At 36.6% G+C, this 20,601-nt stretch overlaps 2 protein-coding genes across 2 annotated transcripts in view; one reads left to right on the top strand and one right to left on the bottom strand.

Moving 5' to 3' along the window:
• Nucleotides 1–16,943, bottom strand: part of LOC142337103 (uncharacterized) — a 107,044-nt gene extending 90,101 nt beyond the window's left edge. The window contains exon 1 of the mRNA XM_075386186.1: nt 16,932–16,943. The gene's annotated coding sequence lies outside the window, so the exon portion shown is untranslated. The remainder of the gene's footprint in view (nt 1–16,931) is intronic.
• Nucleotides 1–20,601, top strand: part of LOC142337102 (zinc finger C3HC-type protein 1-like) — a 211,863-nt gene that overhangs the window by 56,388 nt on the left and 134,874 nt on the right. The gene's annotated exons all lie outside the window — the stretch shown is intronic.

The raw sequence follows: 20,601 nt of genomic DNA, 5'->3' as shown, positions 1-20,601 counted from the left end.
CAAACCGGCAACGAATCTTACAGAGTTGAGAAAAAAGCTGCGGAAACTCAAGGGACACAAGGGACATAAACTGCACAGAGACACAAGGGAAACAGTGGTTCAAATGCACTGGCAGTGAAGACTGACTTCAAGAAGGGACACAGGAGAAGAAATTCTCTGCATGTTGGATCCCTGGACGCTTTGCAAACTACTGCAGGAGAAAAGGAGACAGCACAATACAGCAGGTGTGGTGAGGAGGGTCACCTAGACAGGGCATACAAGAGACAAGGAGATCCATGCAAACATGAGTCAGTGGCAATGGGTCCAACACTGACTACACCAGACGAGAACTACTGGAGAGCACTTACACAGTGGACGACAGCACGCACGCTAGTGGACGGTGGTTGATCAGATCACACAGAGACAAACGTTGACGCGTTGCTGGACTTCGTGCCGATTCAATCAGCGGTCAGAAATCCCAACGGAGAGGCTTCGAGAGTGGTGGGCAGAGGCTGCATGACGATCAGCATAGCCTCAAACAAGTTTAAACTCCAATGCAAACTCACAAAAATTTTGTGTGCGCCTGACTATTCCTCAAAGCTCCTATCAGTCTCAAGATGCACGGAGTGAGGACAAAGCTTCAGTTTCGGGAAAAGAAATAGCTGCTTGAATATCCAGAAGTGAATTCGGGTAAAACTAACACAATTTAATAATTTGTTTTACTAACCCTGCAGCGTTCTAGAATTCAAGATGAGTTCCAACAGCGTGAAACTTGACAGTGCAAGGAAGTGGCACCGACTATTGGGTCGTTTGAATCACGCGGATATGGTCAGGAATGCAACAGAGAAAGTGGGGGAGCTCAATGATGTTTGCAATGTGTGGGCATTAGCCAAGATCAAAAAGAATTCATTACTAAGAGTGGTAGAGACCGAAGCAGAAGAGAAGTGATTGAGTCTTTCGGAATAGAAGAACTGTCAGGATTCCAGATTTTTATTGTGTTTGCAGACCAGTACACGAAGTTTTTGTTTGAGGACTTGCTTAAGGCCAAAAGTGAAGCCCTGGCCAGCTTGAAGAAATTTGTTCTCAGAGTGCGGACGCCAAAGAAAAAGAGATCGAGTTTCTCTCAGAGCAGTTCAAGATGTACTGGTTAGATGCACAAATTCTACAGGTGAAAACGATACCAGATACGCCACAACAGATTGGATTAGCTGAAAGGTGCAACAGGACTCTGCTGGGGATGGCATGGTGATTGCTCATGGACCCAGGGTTTCCCAGGACGATGTGGGGAGCAGCCATTTTTCACCCCACAAGAATCAGAAATGTTTTGTGAGACGAGTAGAAGAAAAGTGTCCAGCAGAGCTGATACGAGGGGTAACCTCTAAGCTTTCAATGAGTAAATTATCTATATTGGTTTGCACAGTCTTTATGAGCAAGAGGGACAGAGACGTCAGCAAACTCGAACTCAAGGCTTCGGAAGGAAACTTTTAGGGTTAAATTGAAGGAGACAACAGATACTTGGTGTAAGTACCACCGATTAACTAAAATACTCAAAGTTCTATAACGCTTGTCGTCTGATTGCACTTAAAAATGCCCAGGGTTGGACCAATGGGCATTGGGGATGTCCTAAAATGAGTTATATGTAAGATAATGGTAGAGTGCGTTAAACAAGATCTCCAACTTGTTCGGGGAATTGTGTTTTTGAGCCTTAAACAAAAGCGTGGTATTAAACATGCTGTCCCTCTACTCGGCCGACGCTTGCTTGAAGATTTTTCTGAAGTGATCCTTTTGATTGATGCCAAGAACGCATTTAATAGCTTGTATAATGGCCCTAAAAACATCAGAAAACTTTGACCCTCAATTTGGACAAATGTCAGATACTCTTATAAGACCTCATCGAACCTTTTCATTGACAGAAGAGTAATAAGTCTTAAGAAGGAACCACGCAACGTGATCTAATAGCCATGGCAACTTACGAAGTTGTTATGCTTCCTCTCAACGACATGCTTGAAGATGAAAAATTGACTCAAACATGGTAACCAGATGACGGTAATATGGCTGGTAGCCTTGAATGACTACGAAACAAAAAGATAAGCTCAATGAGCATGGCGGTGAGTGTGGTTATAATTTGATCAAATGTCATCTCATTTAAAAAAACCTGAGGCCAACAAAATTTTTCGAGATTAGATATTGATGTTGTTGAAAGTCATTATGTTCTAGAATCAGTCATTCGCTCTGATAAAAACTGAATCATATTCATGTAAGAAAAGTCAAAAAACTACTGTAACATGCTAATGAAATTTATTTAAACACATTAAGACGTCCTCTCAGAATGTCTACAAGTCCTTTACAAATGGACTGCAACATAAATTGTTTTTTATTGCTAGCACTACTCCAACCTCGGACAGTCTGCTGAGGGAAGCCTAAAAATTGCAAAAATCTCACCCTTCAATTTTGGGTAATCCCTTTAACAATGACAAATACCGGAAGGTTTTTTCTCTGCCGTTCAAAGACGGTGGCCTAAGCATTCTTCTACCTGAAGACAGGGCAAAATAATATGAAAGATCTATTTGGATATGTGAGCACTTACAGAATCATAGCGCTGTAGATGCAGAGTTTCATCAAGAAAAGATCCTTAAGAAAATTAGAAAAGAAAAGCAGGCTCGAGCAAAAACGCTGGCAATCGAAGATCTCATCAACGAAAAAGAGGATTATTCTCTAAATTTAGCCAAGGAAAAAGGAGCATCTTGCTGGCTAAGTGCAGTTCCAATTAAAGGAAATCATTTTGATTTAAACATGGGAGAATTTAGAGATGGAATTTTCCGTAGATAAGGATGGGATTTCGTGAAATTTTTATCAATATTCGCATGCGGAGAAATTTTCAATGTAGTTCATGCACTTCATTGTTCAAAAGGCTGCTACTCGCACATCACACATAATTACATCCGGGGTTCTATTGCCGACCTGTTGAGTGAGCTCTGCAATGATGTCGAAGTAGAGTCCTGTCTTCAGACTTTGCAAGGTGAAACTTTCGCAAATTGGAGCACCCTTACTGATGACAATGCTCGACTAGATATCAAATATATTGGCTTCTCCGATTTACGTTTCAGCTGAAGGTTTTTTAATACCAGCAGCATTTGTAGTAGTAGTAGTGATAGTAGTAAGTAGTAGTAGTAGTAGTAGTAGTAGTAGTAGTAGTAGTAGTAGTAGTAGTAGTAGTAGTAGTAGTAGTAGTAGTAGTAGTAGTAGTAGTAGTAGTAGTAGTAGTAGTAGTAGTAGTAGTAGTAGTAGTAGTAGTACTACTACTACTACTACTACTACTACTACTACTACTACTACTACTACTACTACTACTACTACTACTACTACTACTACTACTACTACTACGAACGGCTCTTAATGCAGCGGCAACAAAACTACTCATCCCCGAAAAGCGTGTGCACAAGCCCTGGATTACAGTTGAAACGCTGGCTTTGATTAGGAAACGGGCCGAGTTACAGTTGAGGAAGCATAGTAGCGCGGAGGCGCAGCTAGTGTTCTCTAACTGCTGCAAAGAAGTACGAAAAGCGTTAAGATCTGACAAAAGACAGTGGCTGAAAGACAGAAGTGAAACAATACAAGATCACTCAGACAAAGGTGACCTGGAAGAAGTGTTTGGGGAGTCAAAACAGTTATGCCGGAAGTGGAGTCCTCATATAAGTAAACTAGTTTCAACCACAGGCGAGCCTCTGAAAACAAAAGAAGAAAGGTTGGAACGTTGGACCGAGCACTTTAAGCATCTGTTAAATCCAACCACGACAAGCGGCAATTCTGTATTGAGCATAGTGGAAGCATCCGAGAGTCTTGAAATAGACCTAGGTCCAATTCGGTTTGATGAGGTTCTAAATGCCGTGCATAAACTGAAAAACGGTAAAGCAAGTGGACCAGACGATATTTCTGCCGAAATGCTAAAGTCGCATATTGGAATCGCTGAATGGCTTTGGGACATTGTCAACAAGTGCTGGACTGAAGAGAATCTTCCACAAGACTGGAAGTTAGCAGAAGTTGTCCCGCTATACAAAAGCAAAGGAAAAAGAACTGAGTGTGGGACCTATCGCGGAATCTCACTGCTCTCGGTACCTGGAAAAGTTTTTGCGTCAATCATCCTGAATAGATGCAAAGATGCACTTGATCAAGTGCTCAGAGAAGAACAATGCGGATTCCGAAAAAGCAGGGGCTGCACTGACCAATTGTTTGCGTTGAGGCAAATACCAGAGAAATGCATGGCCTTCCAATTGGACGTCAGTTTTTGTTTCATTGACTTCCGCGCTGCATTCGATTCGGTGGACCGCGAGATGATGTACAAGATAATGAAACATTACGGGCTCCCACAAAAAGTTGTGAATGTCATCCGCAACAGTTACGAAGGCTTCAAGTGCTGCGTCAAGACAGAGGGCGAGAAGGGCCAGATGTTCGACGTAAAAACTGGTGTTCGCCAGGGTGATGTATGGTCGCCTATTCTCTTTGGCCTTGTGATAAACTATGTATTGGCTAATTCAGTTCAAGGAGGAATCGACATTGGACGCTGTGTTGCTGATCTTGACTTCGCCGATGATGTTGCCCTATTGGGCGTCTCTGATTCCGAAGTTCAAGCAAATCTACATAGAATTGAATCTTTAGCCGAGGCTGTTGGCCTAATGATCAATGTTGGGAAGACAAAGAATATGGGTGTTAAATGCAAAAAACCCGGAGCCAGGGTACCCATTGCTCAAAGGAACGTGGAAGTTCTTACAGGAAACCGCAAAGGCCGTTTTGGGACTCTCATTGAGGCCGAAAACCAATCCCGACTACTCATTGGCAGAGAGGTGCTGGTGGGCAAGAAGAAGAATGCGGGCTGGTTCGAGACACTAGCTGGTGAGAAACTGAGACTGAAGAGTTCAGCGGAGGCTGAGCTTGTGACAGTTAGCAGCGACGAGAGGTCAGTGGTTGCTGATCTAGTGCTACGGAGAATAAAAGATCATCTGCGGTCTCTGATGACGATAGTTGTGTATGTTCAGGTTGTAAACGTCGCTTCGACACTGCAAGAGGCTGCAAAGTGCATGAAGCTAGATTCTGCAAGTCTAAGAATTCGATGAGGGTCGAAGACAGCGCGTCAAAGTTTGTTGGGCTAGAGAAAAGCCTCACTTGTCAGAAGTGCACTAGGAAATTCGCAACTGTGAAAGGCCGACGAATTCACGAGTCACGATACTGCGGCAGAGAAAAGGCTGGAAGATCTCGCATTTTCTCCTGCAATGTCCACGATCGAGATGGAGTGGAGTTCGAAAATGTAGAAGCTTTCAAGTATCTCGGTTCTTTCGTGAGCTTGCAAGGAAATCAGTGTCAAGCTGGCGGAAGGGAGACAGCAATTTGCGAGCTTTCAGAAGCTTTGGAAGAGCAAACAACTTAGTATTCCCCTCAAATGCAAGTTATACAGAGCTCTCGTGTTATCAGTGGTCTTATATAGCTCTGAAACGTGGACCATGAATAAATCAACGCAACGGAAACTTGAGAGCTTTCACACCAGTTGTCTGCGAAGGATACTATGTTTTTCATATCTAGAGAGGGTGACAAATGAAGAAGTACTGGCTAGATCACGTATGTCGACACTTTCTGCAATGATCATGATTAAACGGTTGAAATGGTTTGGGCATATCCTGAGGATGAATGACAATCGTCTAGCGCTCCGAGCCTTCACCTGGGAGCCGACAGAAAAATATCGATATGCTAAACGAGCTCCAGGGGGTCAACGCAAGACGTGGATGGATCAACTTGAAGAAGACTGCTCAAGGAACAACATGAGCTACATCACCTTACGACAGAAAGCGAAAAGAGAGTCTAAATCTCGCTTCAACAGTTTTGCCGAACAGCATTTCCTGGATTAAATAAACCCAGATAAGCTCAAACTTATATGCATTCTATTAACTTGTTTGTACTTATTGTCATTGTTCCTTTATTTCTTTATGGAATTTAAGTGTTCAAACAGTAGTAGTAGTAGAAGTAGTAGTAGTAGTAGTAGTAGTAGTAGTAGTAGTAGTAGTAGTAGTAGTAGTAGTAGTAGTAGTAGTAGTAGTAGTAGTAGTAGTAGTAGTAGTAGTAGTATTAGTAGTAGTAGTAGTAGCAGATAAAGCTTTAGAGCACTTGCTCAAGGGTTTTGAACCATGCTTCAAATTCAGTTTTTGGGGTTCAGTTTATTTTTGTTCAAGTGTTTTAATGTCCACATCTGCGAAGTATTCTTCATGTGAATTTATTGTACTCGTTGAAGGATTTTTCAAACAATTTATAGTAAATCCTCAGCAAAGTTTGCTGGTTTAGGTTCTGCTTATAGTCTTGGTATACACTTTTAACTAAGTTGTAGATAGAATCAGATCCACGGAAAAAGTTGTTGTCGTTTTTTTTAAACGGCTTTTCGGAATTTTGAATTCGCCTTTTGTATCTTGTTGGGTGGCTTCAAGAGCTTTTCCTGGAGATTTAAGGTAGAGTCATAATCTCCCCTCATGATTGCCAAGAGATAAAGTGGGTCGTTTAGTTCAGCTGAAAGACACATGGGTAGAAGCTTAAGGTTGGTCAATCTCTCTCTGTAGCATTCACTTGAGCAGGGAATCCATTTTATGGCCAGCTTTTGAAATTTTTCAAGATCTAACATATTTGTCCGGGAGTCCGGCCGCGCCTTTGATACGATGGTGACAGTTGAAACGTAACCAATGTACGCGTCCAGTTTAGTTGTTCAGTTACAAATGTGTGAGGTTGTGTCTGATTTGAAAGAAGGCCATCATTGCTTTGGCTGTTCTCAATTCGTAGTTTGCGTTTCAGTTTATGTTTTGTGCTACAACCAGTTTAGGTTTTGTCCTACAATTTTTGATGAAAAAATGTTTGATCCGGATGCTAAGAGTTGCCCAAGAAGCATACTGGATTTCCACAAATATTGCGAGTCCATCAAGGAGCTGAAATACGAGCAAAGGATAATCGAAGTTGAGGAAGTCAACTTATGTGCTTATCTTCCCACGTACAGGAAGAACTGGTCCGTTAGCGTCAAAAGCCATGCAGAGGTTGGCTTCCAGGATCAGCAATAAGACAGAAGATTTTCACTCGGACGTAAAAATAAACCAAAATAAATTAATCATTGACATGATCACAAATTCAGCCGCCTTTCTCAAGCAATAAAATTTCTTCTTAGTCACCTCTTTAACAATTCTCTTATAAATTTTTTCTTCAAAACTTAATTTAACTCTGTAACATTTATTCAAAATTTCTAATTCATAATTTAAATAAAGTCTATGACTTTGAACATTATCTTTAGCTTACACCCGGGAAGTAGTAGTAGTAGTAGTAGTAGTAGTAGTAGTAGTAGTAGTAGTAGTAGTAGTAGTAGTAGTAGTAGTAGTAGTATTAGTAGTAGTAGTAGTAGCAGATAAAGCTTTAGAGCACTTGCTCAAGGGTTTTGAACCATGCTTCAAATTCAGTTTTTGGGGTTCAGTTTATTTTTGTTCAAGTGTTTTAATGTCCACATCTGCGAAGTATTCTTCATGTGAATTTATTGTACTCGTTGAAGGATTTTTCAAACAATTTTTAGTAAATCCTCAGCAAAGTTTGCTGGTTTAGGTTCTGCTTATAGTCTTGGTATACACTTTTAACTAAGTTGTAGATAGAATCAGATCTACGGAAAAAGTTGTTGTCGTTTTTTTTAAACGGCTTTTCGGAATTTTGAATTCGGCTTTTGTATCTTGTTGGGTGGCTTCAAGAGCTTTTCCTGGAGATTTAAGGTAGAGTCATAATCTCCCCTCATGATTGCCAAGAGATAATGTGGGTCGTTTAGTTCAGCTTAAAGACACATGGGTAGAAGCTTAAGGTTGGTCAATCTCTCTCTGTAGCATTCACTTGAGCAGGGAATCCATTTTATGGCCAGCTTTTGAAATTTTTCAAGATCTAACATATTTGTCCGGGAGTCCAGCCGCGCCTGTGATACGATGGTAACAGTTGGAACGTAACCAATGTACGCGTCCAGTTTAGTTGTTCAGTTACAAATGTGTGAGGTTGCGTCTGATTTGAAAGAAGGCCATCATTGCTTTGGCTGTTCTCAATTCGTAGTTTGCGTTTCAGTTTATGTTTTGTGCTACAACCAGTTTAGGTTTTGTCCTACAATTTTTGATGAAAAAATGTTTGATCCGGATGCTAAGAGTTGCCCAAGAAGCATACTGGATTTCCACAAATATTGCGAGTCCATCAAGGAGCTGAAATACAAGCAAAGGATAATCGAAGTTGAGGAAGTCAACTTATGTGCTTATCTTCCCACGTACAGGAAGAGCTGGTCCATTAGCGTCAAAAGCCATACAGAGGTTGGCTTCCAGGATCAGCAATAAGACAGAAGATTTTCACTCGGACGTAGAAATAAACCAAAATAAATTAATCATTGACATGATCACAAATTCAGCCGCCTTTCTCAAGCAATAAAATTTCTTCTTAGTCACCTCTTTAACAATTCTCTTATAAATTTTTTCTTCAAAACTTAATTTAACTCTGTAACATTTATTCAAAATTTCTAATTCATAATTTAAATAAAGTCTATGACTTTGAACATTATCTTTAGCTTACACCCGGGAAGTAATAAATCACATAACAAATGCGTATTAAGGCGGCTTTGAGTAAACTTCACGGAATTTTGGAGTTCGTTACGGGAATTTAGCCATACTGTTAGCGCAGTTATTAATATGGGCCTACAGATCCCTTATCCTACAAGTTTCTTATATGGATTCTCATAAGTAACTGCAAAATACTGTCAATTTCACCTTGTTGAGTTTTTGTAGCTTGGATTACAGAAAATAAGACAGCCTGTTATATCAGCAAGCTTTTTCAAGAAAAATCTTCCCTTGCCGACCCTAATGCAAATAAGAGATATTCTTCATTTAATTAGCATAGAAGATATGAGGCTCTATTCTGATGATGTGCAGAAAAGTCTTCTGCTGGAACTTACTGCAGAAATTAATTGCTGAACTTACTGCAGAGGCGTACTAAACAAGGAAAGGGGAAATTATGTGCAAGACATGTCGAATCAAAAAATTGTCGTCAAAAATGGTCGACCTGAACGGTGATCAAAGACTGAAGACAAGAATAAACAACCTGACGTGGAAAATCGTTGAAGCTATGTATTTGAAAACTAAGATTTGCGTGTGGCAACTCTTTCACTATTGCTCTATGTGCAAAATGGAAGATTTTAATGAAAAAAGTGCTTCGCAATTTTATGCAGGTGACAATTTTGCTAATCAAATTTTCTCTCAAAAATAGACAATACAAGAAATAAAATGAGCATTTTCACTCATTTTTTTTGCATATTAATTAAATCTACCAATAAATTTGTTCAGATTATCAGTAATTTTGTTAGTCAATTTGATCGAAAAATTTTATCAAACATCCAAAAATTTTTATATCTGATTGTTAAAGGTAACTCATTAAATTAACCAGTTCATAAACTTCAAATTGTTGCGGCTTCAATTTAAAATAGCTGTTTGTGAAAGCATTCGAGGTAGTATGTGTAAATTTGATAACTTATATCAATTTTTTGGTGCAAGATATTATATATTTGCGTGTTTTGTTTTTTTTCGAGACATTGAATTTTTAAAGAACGATGAACTGTTGACCCTACCACAAACACGTACTGAAAAAAACCGAAATTGTGTTCAAGAAATGCCGGTCCCATAAGATCGTTTTGAGAAATAAGTCGACTTGAACATTGATCAAATCTTGTAGACAGGATTAAACAACCTGATGTCGAAATTTGTTGCAGCTAGATTTCTGAAAACTAAAATCTGTAGTAACCGCTAAATAGAACGTATGACATGCTTGTAATTAACAAAATACAGTCAGCATTTGAATGGTTCACAATTATTATTAGCAACAGAAACAGATTATAATCAAGAGTAAACTGGATTTTAACAGAAAAGCAAAAGCATCATAAATTTTGATAAAAACCATCAAGGATTTCGCGCTTGATCTGATATGTCAAGGAATGTTTTGTTCTTGACGGGATTCGTCAGGCAGGTAAGCGTGTTATCTGTTAGTTTAACTGACAGGGACCCAATGGGGTTACAACCAATATAAACAACATAACTATAAAATAACTATAACCTCAACTCATAATTTCAGCTACCTTTCTCAAGCAATAAAATTTCTTCTTGTTCACCTCTGTAACACCTCTCTTATGAATTTCTTCTTCAAAACTTTATTTAACTCTAACATTTGTTAAATATTTCTAATTCATAATTAAAATAACCTCTTTGACTTTAAACATTTTCATTTACTTACACCCGAGATGTAAAGTGCTTTAAAACCCCCAGATAAAACTGTATCGGCATAAAGTGCACAGATATTATAATAGCGACAGAGCAAAAGAGCCTAAAGGTTAAGACACTCCAGAAAAACAAAAACAAGAAGAGAAGCTTTCATGGGACATTGGGATTATATGAACATGAGACCTTGCAGTATTTCAACATGGACATCAGACACGGGCGCAAGTGGCACAAACTCTCAATTTTAAATACTTTGGTAAGTGATTATAAGTTTGATGACTATTTTTATCCGCTTAAAAATTATTATTTGTGTCATGCGTGTGTTCCTGTCAGTCGATATGCTACGCTGTGGCGCCAATCCTGCAGTTGCACTGCAAACCATTATTTCCAATGTGGGAGTAAAGGTTTTATCATCACCTCAGACAACTTTCCTGGAAATATATTCTAACAGGAAGAAGGACCAGAGTTGAACTGTGTGACAGTGACACAAACATTGTAGTTGTAAAAGCAAAAAGGCTAAATCTGTTCCCGAAACAGCCGAAATTAAATTGCTGCACTGCTTTAATCGTAATTTGTAATACGTAGAACTGCTGGGGCTCGGGTCCAAGAGGAGCTTCGGCAGTTAAAGCTAGGTCAAAGGTTACGTGTTCAGCTACTCGAGACAAAACGAATACTTGTAAATGCTGGGAATCAGCTGGAGTCCTGCAGGAGGCAGGTTGAAATGTTGAATAGAGTGTTGGAAGATGGTAAAAGCCAAGCAGAAAGCGAAACAAGGGAATTTGTCGCTCTAGTAGTTGAGCGGGAGTGTTTACCTCGGGAGCTGAAAAAGGCCGAGGAAGATGTCAAAAAGCCTCGCAGTAGAGTGAAAATGAAACAAACATTAAGAAAGTTCATCCAGAGGAGGCTGGAGGCAATAAATGCACAATACCCTTACAGTCGTCTATCAAATATATACGGGTTTCTGTTCCTGCCTCAGGGGGCAACAACCAACACAATTCTGAAACATTCAGAACATTACCTCTGCCGTGTAATCCGGGCAAGGGTGATCAAGAGGACCTGTTCAAGATTGCTTTGCAGGCAATAAGTATTATGGAGAACAAGAAACTCCGATGTTTTTATGATAAATACGGAATAGAAATTGCAGAGGAATATTTGCATTCAAGTATGGACCAATATAAAGCTTCTGAGTGAGTGGAACACTCATGTTTGTTAGAAAGAGGCGGTATAGTAAACCCTAAATAGAACGTTTGACATGCTTGTAAATTACAGAATACAGTCACCATTTGAAAATTTCACAATTAATATCAGCAACAGAAACAGAATGTAATCACGATTAAACCAGATTTTGACAGAAAAACAAAAGTGTCATAAATTATGATGCGATCATCAAAGATTTCGACATTGACGGGATATGTCAAGGAATTTTTTTTCTTGACGGGTTCCGTCAAGCAGTTAAACTTGTTATCTGTTAGTTTAACTAACAGGGAACCATGCGGGTAAGAAACCATGAGAAAATCCCAAGCCGATTAGAGAAAATGAGAAAAAATTAAACCAAGATAAATTGGCTATTGATATGACCACAACCAACACCATATTACAAACCTCAACTCATAGATTACGCTGCCTTTCTCAAGCACTGGAATTTCCCCTTGTTCAGCTCTGTAACAATTCTCTTATAAATTTCTTCTTCAAAAATTGATTTAATTCTGTAACATTTGTTCAATATTTCTAATTCATAATTTAAATAAGGTCTATGACTTTAAACTTTGTCTTTAGCTTACACCCGAGAAATCACTTAACAAATCCGTATTAAGGCGGCTTTGAGTAAACTTCACCGAGTTCTGGAGTTCGTGAGGAGGATTTTAGCCATACTTTTTGGGCAGTTATTAAAATTGGTCTACAAATCCCTCAATCTACGAGTTTTTTGTATGGATTCTCATGGGTAACTAAAAATTACTGTCAACTTCATCTCATTGAGTTTTTGTAGTTTCAATTACAGAAAATAAGTCAACCTGTCATATCAGCAAGCTTGAGCAAGAAAAATTTTCCCTCGCCACTCTTAATGCAAATTAGAGATATTCTTCTTTTAATTTGCTTAGAGGGCATAAGAGTCTCTATTCGGATGATGTGCAAAAAAATGAACCGCTAAACTTACCACATAGGCATACTAAACAAAAAAAAAGAAATTATGTGCAGGAGATGTCGAATCAAAAATTTTCGTCAGAAATTTTCGACCTTTACAGTGATCAAAGATTGAAGACAAGAATAAACAACCGGATGTAGAAAATTGTTGAAGTTAGGTTTCGTAACTAAATTAACTAGTAACCCCTCAATAGAACGTAAGTTATGCTTGTAAATTACAAAATACATTCATTATTAAAAAAATTCACAAAAGATATTAGCAACAGAAACAGACTCTAATGAAGGGTAAACCGCATTTTAGCCAAATCCAAAGTTCGTCGTGAGAAATACGTTGATTTGAACTGTGATCAATTCTTGAAGACATGATTAAACAACCTGATGTCGAAATTTGTTCAAGCTAGATTTTTGAAAACTAAATTCTGTAGTAACCCATAAGTAGTACGCATGACATGCTTGTAAAACACAAAATACAGTCACCATTTGAAAATTTCACAACTAAAATTAGCAGGAGAAACAGATTGTAATCAAGAGTAAACCAGATTTTAACAGAAAAGCAAAAGTGCCAAAATTTATGATTTAAATCATCAATGATTTCGACTTTGACTGGATTTGTCAATGAATGTTTGTTCTTGACGGGTTCCGTCAAGCAGTTTAATTTGTTATCTGTTAGTTTAACTAACAGGAACCCATGCGGGTAAGAAAACCCATAAGACAATCCCAAACCGATTAGAGAAAATGGTAAAATAAAACCAAGATAAATTAAACCTTGATATGACCTTAGCCAAACACCATAAAAAACTCATAATTTCAGCTGCCTTTCTCAAGCAATAGAACTTCTTCTTATTCAACTCTGTAACAATTCTCTTCTAAATTTCTACTTCAAAGCTTAATTTAACTCTGTAACATTTGTTCAATATTTCTAATTCATAATTTAAATAAAGTATTTGGCTTTAAACATTTTCTTTAGCTTGCACCCGCGCTAACAAATCTTTTAACAAATCCGTGTTAAGGCGGTTCTGAGTAAACTTCACAAAGTTCTGGAGTTCGTTAGGAAGAATTTAGCCACATTTTTTGGGCAGTTATCAAAGTGGGTCTACGAACCCCTCTACCACGAGTTTTTTAATGGATTCTCATGAGTAACTGGAAACTACTGTCAACTTCAACTTTTTGAGTTTTAGCAAGCTTTAGCAAGCTATAGCAAAAAAAATCTTCTTTTGCCGATCTCAATGTATATAAGAGATATTCTTCTTTTCATTAGCATAGAGGATATAAAAGGCTCTATTCAGATGTTCAATTTGCCACAGAGGCGTACTAAACAGGGAAAGGGGAATATATGTGCAGGACATGTCCGATCAAAAAAGTATCGTCAGAAAGAAGTCGACCAGAACAGTGATCAAATATTGAAGATAAGAATAATAACCTGACGTGAAAAATTGTTGAAGCCATGTTTTTGAAAACTAACTTTTGAGCGTGGCAACTATTCACTATTGCTCTATGTGCAAAATAAAAGATTTTAAAACAACTGAGTGCTTCGAATTTTTATACAGGTGACAATTTTGCTAATCAAATTTCCTCTTAACGGAGATTAATTTAAACAATACCAGAAATAATATCAGCATTTTCACTCATTTTCATTGCAAATTAATTAAAACTTACCAAAAATTAGTTCATATTGTCAATAATTTTATTATTTGATTTGACCGAAAATTCTTATCAAAACATCGAATTATTTTTTGGGTTTTTCGAGACATTGAATTTTTAAAGAACGATGAACTGTTGATCCCACCACAAAGGCGTACTAAAGAAAAAGAAAAGTGAAATTGTGTTCAAGACATGCCAAATCCAAAGCTCGTCTTGAGAAATAAGTCTACTTGAACAGTGATCAAATCCCAAAGACAAGATTAAACAACCTGATGTCGATATTTGTTGAAACTAGATTTCTGGAAACTAAAATCTGTAGTAACCGCTAAATAGAACGTATGACATGCTTGTAATTTACAAAATACAGTCAGCATTTGAATGGTTCACAATTATTATTAGCAACAAAAACAGATTATAATCAAGAGTAAACTGGATTTTAACAGAAGAGCAAAAGCATCATAAATTTTGATAAAAATCATCAAGGATTTCGCGCTTGACCTGATATGTCAAGGAATGATTTGTTCTTGACGGGATTCGTCAGGCAGGTAAGCGTGTTATCTGTTAGTTTAACTAACAGGGAGCCAATGGGGTTACAACCAATTTAAATAACATAACTATAAAATAACCTCAACTCATAATTCCAGCTACCTTTCTCAAGCAATAAAATTTCTTCTTGTTCACCTCTTTAACACCTCTCTTATGAATTTCTTCTTCAAAACTTTATTTAACTCTAACATTTGTTAAATATTTCTAATTCATAATTTAAATAAAGTCTTTGACTTTAAAAATTTTCTTTAGCTTACAAGCGAGAAGTAACAAATGACTTAAAAAATTACTTAACATCCTACGATGTTTTTATATGGATTCTCATGACTAACTGAAAATTACTGTCAACTTCATCCTATTGATTTTTTTTAGTTTCGATTACAGAAAATAAGTCAGCCTGTTATATCAGCAAGCTAAAGCAAGAAGAATCTTCCCCTGCTAATCTTACTGCAAATAAGAGATATTCTTCTTTTCTTTGAAAGAGAGGACATAGGATGCTCTATTCCAATTATGTGCGGATAAATCTTCTACTGGAAGGAGAAATGAGCTGCTGAACTTACTGCAGAGGCGTACTAAACAAGGAAATGGGAAATTATGTGCAGGACATGTCGAATCAAAAAATTGTCGTCAGAAATTGTCGACTTGAACGTTGATCAAAGACAGAACACAAGAATAAAAAACCCGACGTGAAAAATTGTTGAAGTTAGGTTTTTAAAAATCTACTATCTGAGCTTGGCAACTCTTTCACTATTGCTCTATGTGCAAAAAAGGAAGTTTTAAACTTAAACCTCTTATCTGTTAGTTTAACTAACAAGGACCAATGCGGGTAAGAAAAACCATAAAAAAAATCCCAAACCGATTAGAGAAAATGGTAAAAATCAAACCCAGGTAAAATAACCATTGATATGACCACAACCAGTTACAATAATACAAAGCTCTACTCATCAATTCAGCTGCTTTTCTCAAGTAATAAAATTTCTTCCTATTCACTTCTATAACAATTCTCTTTTAAATTTCTTCTTCAAAATTTAATAAAACTCTGTAACATTTGTTCAATACTTCTAATTCATAATTTAAATAAAGTCTTTGACTTTAAAAATTTTCTTTAGCTTACAAGCAAGAAGTAACAAATGACTTAAAAAATTACTTAACATCCTACGATGTTTTTATATGGATTCTCAAGACTAACTGCAAATTACTGTCAACTTCATCCTATTGATTTTTCTGTAGTTTCGATTACAGAAAATAAGTCAGCCTGTTATATCAGCAAGCTAAAGCAAGAAGAATCTTCCCTTGCTAATCTTACTGCAAAAAAGAGATATTGTTATTTTCATTGGCAGAGAGGGCATAGGAAGCTCTATTCTCATGATGTGCGGAAAAATCTTCTGCTGGAAGGAGAAATGAACTGCTCAACTTACCACGGAGGCGTACTAAACAAGGAAAGGGGAAATTATGTGCAGGACATGTCGAATCAAAAAATTGTTGCAAGAAAATGCCGACCTGAACAGTAATGAAAGATTGAACACAAGAATAAACAACCTGATGTGGAAAATTTCTATGTCTAATTGTTACAGCTAATTAATTAAATTATTCAATTTTATAAGTTTAAAATTGCTGCGGCTTCAATTTGATATAGCTGCCTGTGAAAGCATTCGAGGTAGTATGCGTATATTTGATTATTAATATCAATTTTTTGGTGAAAGTTATTATATATTTGCGTTTTTTGTGTTTTTCCAGACATTGAATTTTTAAAGAACGATGAACTGTTGATCCTACCACAAAGGCGTACTAAAGAAAAAGAAAAGTGAAATTGTGTTCAAGACATGCCAAATCCAAAGCTCGTCTTGAGAAATAAGTCGACTTGAACAGTGATCAAATCCCAAAGACAAGATTAAACAACCTGATGTCGATATTTGTTGAAACCAGATTTCTGGAAACTAAAATCTGTAGTAACCGCTAAATAGAACGTATGACATGCTTGTAATTTACAAAAAACAGTCAGCATTTGAATGGTTCACAATTATTATTAGCAACAAAAACAGATTATAATCAAGAGTAAACTGGATTTTAACAGAAAAGCAAAAGCATCATAAATTTTGATAGAAATCATCAAGGATTTCGCGCTTGACCTGATATGTCAAGGAATGTTTTGTTCTTGACGGGATTCGTCAGGCAGGTAAGCGTGTTATCTGTTAGTTTAACTAACAGGGACCCATGCGGGTAAGAATAACCATGAGAAGAGCCCAAGCCGATTGGAGAAAATGATAAAAAAACCAAGATAAATTGGCCATTGATACGACCACAACCAATCACCATAATACAAATCTCATTTAATAAGTTCAGCAGCCTTTCTCAAATAATAAAATTTCTACTTATTCACCTCTGTAACGATTCTCTTTTAAATTTCTTCTTCAAAACTTAATATAACTCTGTTAAATTTGTTCAATATTTCTAATTCATAATTTCAATAGAGTCTTTGACTTTAAAATTTTTCTTTAGCTTACACCCGAGAAGTAACAAATCACTTAAAAATCACTTAACATCCTACAATTTTTATTATATGGATTCTCATGACTAACTGCAAATCACTGTCAACTTCATCTTATTGATTTTTTGAAGTTTTGGTTACAGAAATTAAGTCAGCCTGTTATATCAGCAAGCTAATGCAAGAGGAATCTTACCCTGCTAATCTTACTGCAAATAAGAGATATTCTTCTTCTCATTGACAGAGAGGGCATATTAGGCTCTATTCCGATTATGTGCGGAATAATCTTTTACTGGAAGGAGAAAAGAACTGCTGAACTTACTGCAGAGGAGTACTAAACAAGGAAAGGGGAAACTATGAGCAGGACATGTCGAATCAAAAAATTTTCGTCAGAAATTGTCGACCTGAACGGTGATCAAAGACGGAAGATAAGGATAAACAACCTGACGTGGAAAATTGTTGAAGTTAGGTTTATAAAAAACTACTTTCTGAGCTTGGCAACCCTTTCACTATTGCTCTATGTGCAAAAAAGGAAGTTTTAAACTTAAACCTCTTATCTGTTAGTTTAACTAACAAAGACCCATGCGGGCAAGAAAAACCATAAGAAAATCCCAAACCGATTAGAGAAAATGGTAAAATCAAATCAAGATAAACTAACCATTGATATGACCACAACCAGTCACAATAATACAAACCTCAACTCATAAATTCAGCTGCTTTTCTCATAAAATTTCTTCCTATTCACTTCTATAACAATTCCCTTTGAAATTTCTTCTTCAAAATTTAATATAACTCTGTAACATTTGTTCAATACTTCTAATTCATAATTTAAATAAAGTCTTTGACTTTAAAAATTTTTTTTAGCTTACAAGCGAGAAGTAACAAATGACTTAAAAAATTACTTAACATCCTACGATGTTTTTATATGGATTCTCATGACTAACTGAAAATTACTGTCAACTTCATCTTATTGATTTTTTTGTAGTTTCGATTACAGAAAATAAGTCAGCCTGTTATATCAGCAAGCTAAAGCAAGAAGAATCTTCCCCTGCTAATCTTACTGCAAATAAGAGATATTGTTACTTTCATTGGCAGCGAGGGCATAGGAGGCTCTATTCTCATGATGTGCGGAAAAATCTTCTGCTGGAAAGAGAAATGAACTGCTCAACTTACCACGGAGGCGTACTAAACAAGGAGAGGGGAAATTATGTGCAAGACATGTCGAATCAAAAAACTGTTGCAAGAAAATGCCGACCTGAACAGTAATGAAAGATTGAACACAAGAATAAACAATCTAATGTGGAAAATTTCTATGTCTAATTGTTACAGCTAATTAATTAAATTATTCAATTTTATAAGTTTAAAATTGCTGCGGCTTCAATTTGATATAGCTGCCTGTGAAAGCATTCGAGGTAGTATGCGTATATTTGATTATTAATATCAATTTTTTGGTGAAAGTTATTATATATTTGCGTTTTTTGAGTTTTTCCAGACATTGAATTTTTAAGGAACGATGATATGTTGATCCTACCACAAGGCGTACTAAAGAAAAAGAAAAGTGAAATTGTGTTCAAGACATGCCAAATCCAAAGCTCGTCTTGAGAAATAAGTCGACTTGAACAGTAATCAAATCCCAAAGACAAGATTAAACAACCTGATGTCGATATTTGTTGAAACTAGATTTCTGGAAACTAAATTCTGTAGTAACCCCTAAATAGAACGTATGATATGCTTGTAAAACACAAAATACAGTCACCAATTGAAAATTTCACAATTAATAATAGCAAGAGAAACGGATTGTAATCAAGAATAAACCAGATTTTAACAGAAAAGCAAAAGCATCATAATTTATGATAAGAATCATCACGGATTTCGCGCTTGACCTGATATATCAAGGAATGTTTGTTCTTGATGGGATTCGTCAGGCAGGTAAATCGGTCATCTGTTAGTTTAACTAACAGGGACCCATGCGGTTAAGAATAACCATGAGAAGAGCCCAAGCCGATTGGAGAAAATGGTAAAATAAACCAAGATAAATTGGCCATTGATATGACCACAACCAATCACCATAATACAAATCTCATTTAATAAGTTCAGCAGCCTTTCTCAAATAATAAAATTTCTACTTATTCACCTCTGTAACGATTCTCTTTTAAATTTCTTCTTCAAAACTTAATATAACTCTGTTAAATTTGTTAAATATTTCTAATTCATAATTTAAATAGAGTCTTTGACTTTAAAATTTTTCTTTAGCTTACACCCGAGAAGTAACAAATCACTTAAAAATCACTTAACATCCTACAATTTTTTTATATGGATTCTCATGACTAACTGCAAATCACTGTCAACTTCATCTTATTGATTTTTTGTAGTTTCGATTACAGAAAATAAGTCAGCCTGTTGTATCAGCAAGCTAAAGCAAGAAGAATCTTCCCTTGCTAACATTACTGCAAATAAGAGATATTGTTACTTTCATTGGCAGCGAGGGCATAGGAGGCTCTATTATGATGATGTCCGGAAAAATCGTCTGCTGGAAGGAGAAATGAACTGCTGAACTTACCACGGAGGCGTACTAAACAAGGAAAGGGGAAATTATGTGCAGGACATGTCGAATCAAAAAATTGTTGCAAGAAAATGCCGACCTGAACAGTAATGAAAGATTGAACACAAGAATAAACAAACTGATGTGAAAAATTGTTGAAATTAGGTTTTTAAAAAACTGCTTTTTGAGCTTGGCAACTCTTTCACTATTGCTCTATGTGCAAAAAAGGAAGTTTTAAACTTAAACCTCTTATCTGTTAGTTTAACTAACAAAGACCCATGCGGGCAAGAAAAACCATAAGAAAATCCCAAACCGATTAGAGAAAATGGTAAAATCAAACCAAGATAAAATAACCATTGATATGACCATAACCAGTCACAATAATACAAACCTCAACTCATAATTTCAGCTGCTTTTCTCAAGTAATAAAATTTCTTCCTCTTCACTTCTATAACAATTCTCTTTTAAATTTCTTCTTCAAAATTTAATACAACTCTGTAACATTTGTTCAATACTTCTAATTCATAATTTAAATAAAGTCCTTGACTTTAAAAATTTTCTTCAGCTTACAAGGGAGAAGTAACAAATGACTTAAAAAATTACTTAACATCCTACGATGTTTTTATATGGATTCCCATGACTAACTGCAAATTACTGTCAACTTCATCCTATTGATTTTTTTGTAGTTTCGATTACAGAAAATAAGTCAGCCTGTTATATCAGCAAGCTAAAGCAAGAAGAATCTTCCCTTGCTAATATTACTGCAAAAAAGAGATATTGTTATTTCCATTGGCAGAGAGGGCATAGGAGGCTCTATTCTCATGATGTGCGGAAAAATCTTCTGCTGGAAGGAGAAATGAACTGCTCAACTTACCACGGAGGCGTACTAAACAAGGAAAGGGGAAATTATGTGCAGGACATGTCGAATCAAAAAATTGTTGCAAGAAAATGCCGACCTGAACAGTAATGAA

The sequence above is a fragment of the Convolutriloba macropyga genome, chromosome 3 (genome assembly GCF_964194025.1).
Source record: "Convolutriloba macropyga chromosome 3, txConMacr16.3, whole genome shotgun sequence".
Taxonomy (NCBI): Eukaryota; Metazoa; Xenacoelomorpha; order Acoela; family Convolutidae; genus Convolutriloba; species Convolutriloba macropyga.
The sequence above is the reverse complement of the archived record's forward strand: the minus strand, read 5'-3'. Positions and strand labels throughout refer to the sequence as shown.